Source organism: Oratosquilla oratoria, chromosome 24, assembly GCF_046742065.1.
Source record: "Oratosquilla oratoria isolate Oo_2021 chromosome 24, ASM4674206v1, whole genome shotgun sequence".
In the NCBI taxonomy this organism is placed as follows: domain Eukaryota; kingdom Metazoa; phylum Arthropoda; class Malacostraca; order Stomatopoda; family Squillidae; genus Oratosquilla; species Oratosquilla oratoria.
This window is the reverse complement of record NC_134800.1, coordinates 50272283-50276057: the sequence shown is the minus strand read 5'-3', so window position 1 is coordinate 50276057 and position 3775 is coordinate 50272283.

Sequence of the window (3775 nt, the reverse complement as noted above, 5' to 3'; positions counted from 1 at the left end):
TATTATTATTATTATTATTATTATTATTATTATTATTATTATTATTATTATCATTATTATTATTATTATTATCATCATCATCATCATCATCATCATCATCATCATCATCATCATCATCATCATCATCATCATCATCATCATCATCATCATTATTATTATTATTATTATTATTATTATTATTATTATTATTATTATTATTATTATTATTATTATTATTATTATTATCATTATCATTATTATCATTATTATTATTATTATTATTACTATTATTATTATTATCATTATTATTATTATTGTCTTTAATATCAAATCCCCACAATGAGGTCATATGACTGCAGTGCTGCAAGGTGCAGGGTAATTACCCAGTTTTGGGGGGCGATTTGAGCACTTTCAGGGTAACAGGGTAGAATTATAAAAAAAAAAAAAAAAAAAAAAAATTAGGGTAGTTTTACCACTGCAAAACCCTTAGAAAATTAGCCATTTACTGTAGGGAGAAGCTGGGGGAAGGATTCCTCATTGGAATCCATTTAAAGTTCGTCAAGAACTATCAAAAGTGAAAATAAGAGGCCCGGTTGATTTTCCCCCATGTAGAAGATATATACTATCACCAGCAGTTATAAATGGTAAACTGCTGGACAGTGGCAGGTGGCAGAGAGAAGACGTACATCTGTGTTTGTTTACACTGTAGCAAAACAGTATGGGTTGGAGCAAACGCAATTATGATAACCAGTTCCCAATTTCGGATTTTATTCTATATATATGAAGTTCGTGTGATGTGTGTGTATAGATATGATATAAATATGGCTAAATAAATGATCAGTGATCAATATTAACAACAGTGAAATGGTTAGTGGCGAGTAGTCGACGGTATGGCGTGCACTTGATGAGCACCTTTTCTAGACTCAGGAGACCTGTGCGTGTGAAGCGATGTTGTGCTGTGGGAGAGGCATATAAACTGGGACACTATAGATGGCATGAGATGTATGGATGTGGCATGAATGTGTCCCAGATTTTATGAGTGTTAGAAAAATAAACACGGACTATGTGCGGTTAAGTATAAGGAATATGATTAGTATTAATTTTTCATTTGTCGATGGTTACATATTTTGAGGCAGCACGCTTAAAAGGCATGAATTCCATGGTTAGTAGGAAATTAATTTCTTGAAGCAACCTATATCCATCACGTCGAGACTGTACAAATTCAAACCAGGCTTAATGACCACCTCATGAGTCGATAGCCTAGAAAAAAAAAAACTGTGCCAATGATGAAGTTATGAAGTTCGAATACACACATACACACTGACACACTTTCCTTTGTCCAACTTTTGTAAGTATTACATGAGTTTCAGAGCGAAGGACGTGAATCAGCTCATATGCATTGTATTTCGTTGCTAATAACCAGTGTTTCTATCCAAGGAGACAATATCGCGCCGAGGAACTAAAGTGATAGAGGTGGTAAAGGGGAGATTTAAGGAAGGTGGCAGAATGGAGAGAAAGAAGATGCAAGTGATCAGCATACTTTTTTCTTCAGGGATTTTTTTTTTTTTTTTTTGTCTTTTTTTTTTTTTTTGTCTCTAATCATAAAACAATGCTGCTTGACTCTAGTTTGCAGGCGGCACTTAAGTCCCCCAAGAAATGACTGCAAAAATCTTGTGCAGTTACTATCCCATACAAAGGCATATAAACATAAGTGTATATGTTGTTACATCTTTTGGGTTCTGCCATTTTTTGAATCAGCCATCTTCACTGAATTTTTTGACAGATATAAGGAGGGATTTTTTTTTCTCGAGATGTTACTCAGTTTAGACATTTTTACAGAGTACCAAGAGCCAAATATCAGCTCATACCATCTCTTTGCTTCCTACCTTGGCCCCTATCCCAACACTGTGCCTGTGTCTTTTGAAAGTGAGGATGGAGTCTGTGGTCATTATGCTGCCATCCAGCTCACTCTGGATGAAACCGTTCTACAGCTGTGCAACGTTGAACTCCACACTATCCAGCTATAAATTGAAACACAAGAAAAAATGTATTTCTTTATCCCTAGCCCCCATTTACTTAGAGACAGAGTTAAAAAAGATACCCTGGCTTATGACAGACAAATCTGTATCACAAGCCCCAGACGAAAGGAGCTAACATATTGTTTTTTAATCTGTTCAACCCAGTGGAAGGCATTAAAGGTGTTCATTTTAGGGTGTATAAGTGTTAATGAGTGTACATGTTCCTGGTAGAAGGAAAGGCATGTAGGGGAGAGAAGAATTTTGGAATTATTTAAATGAGTATGTGACTGCAGTAAAAGCATGTGCGAGATATAGAGTAAAGAACGTGGACGCGAAGTGCAAGGTGCTCCATGGAGGCAAAGGAGAGAGCAATTGTCAGGTGGGGCAGGTGTTTGTCTGGGAATTTTTGGAAGTGTAAAGAAAAGTGCGAAAAGGCGAGTCGGGCAGAAAGGAAAGAGTAAAGAGAGCAGAGAAGGCTATGAGACGGTAGATGGATAATGTAATCATGTAGTTATTTCTTATGTAGAGGAACACACGAAGGCTTTGATCGTGACGGTAGGAGATGCTAGAATAACATCATGTAAAAGAAGAAGAAGAAAAAAGTTCTCTGTTCCTGGCTTGTAATAATTCCTTTTTACGTAACTTAGGTCCCAAATGAAAAATTAAATAAATAAATGAATAAAAATGCTATTAAACAGTTATAAGTTTGGGTTTGTAATAAATTTTTAGAATTACAGTAAAAGCAGTCGGAACGAACTTTTCTCAGGCTTTTACACGCTTCGGGATAGCCTCTGCTTCTGTTATGATGTGCCTGGACTGTTTGACGTTATTGAGGTGGCGTTCGTGCCCAAGGAGTGGCGGTTCTTCATAGACATCTCTACCACAAGTTTGAAGGCTGTCCTCCTCCACAATGGAAACGAGTTTCAGACGCTACCCCTACCCCATTCAGTCTGCCTGAAGGAAGATTACTAGTGTCAAAGTCCTCATGAAAGCTCTGCAACCAGTACAATTGGGAAATCATTGGAGACTTTAAGATGGTGGTTTTCCTGTTTGGTCTCTAGAAAGGTTTTATCAAATCCCAATGCCTCCTGTGCCTTTGGGACAGCAGAGCCACCTCTGACCCCTACAGCAGGAAGAACTGGGATCAGCGAACAGAATTTGTAGTTGAGACCCGGAACACCATGTGGGAGTAACTGGTTGATCACAGGATTGTGCTCATGCCATCTCTGCTCATTAAGTTCGGGTTGATGAAGCAGTTCGTGAAGGCTCTCAACCACGAATCAGCCGCTTTTAAGTACCTCCTTGAGTTTTCCCCCAAGCTATCTGAGGCCAAAATCAGAGGTGGGAGTTTTGGTGTACCTCAGATAAAGAAGATGCTTGAGTCTACCGAGTTCTCCAATAAGCTCAGTAGGATTGAGAGAACAGCATGGAACTGTTTCATAGCAGTTGTCAAGGGGTTCCTATGCAAGCACAGAGCCAAAAACTACCAGCAGCTGGTGCAGGATCTGGTACCATGGGATGCAGGATGTCCCTTAAATTCCATGTGCTGGACGCTCACGTGGACAAATTCAAGGGCAATATGGGCGTCTACTCAGAAGAACAAGGCGAGCGATTCCACCAAGATGTGAAGGAGATAGAGCGGAGGTACCGGGGCCACTACAATGAGAAAGTGACGGACTAAATCTGGGGTCTGGTCCGAGAGTGCGATCAGGACTACAACTGCAAATCCAATATTTTCTATTTATTTACTTATTTATTTATTTGTTTATTTATTTATT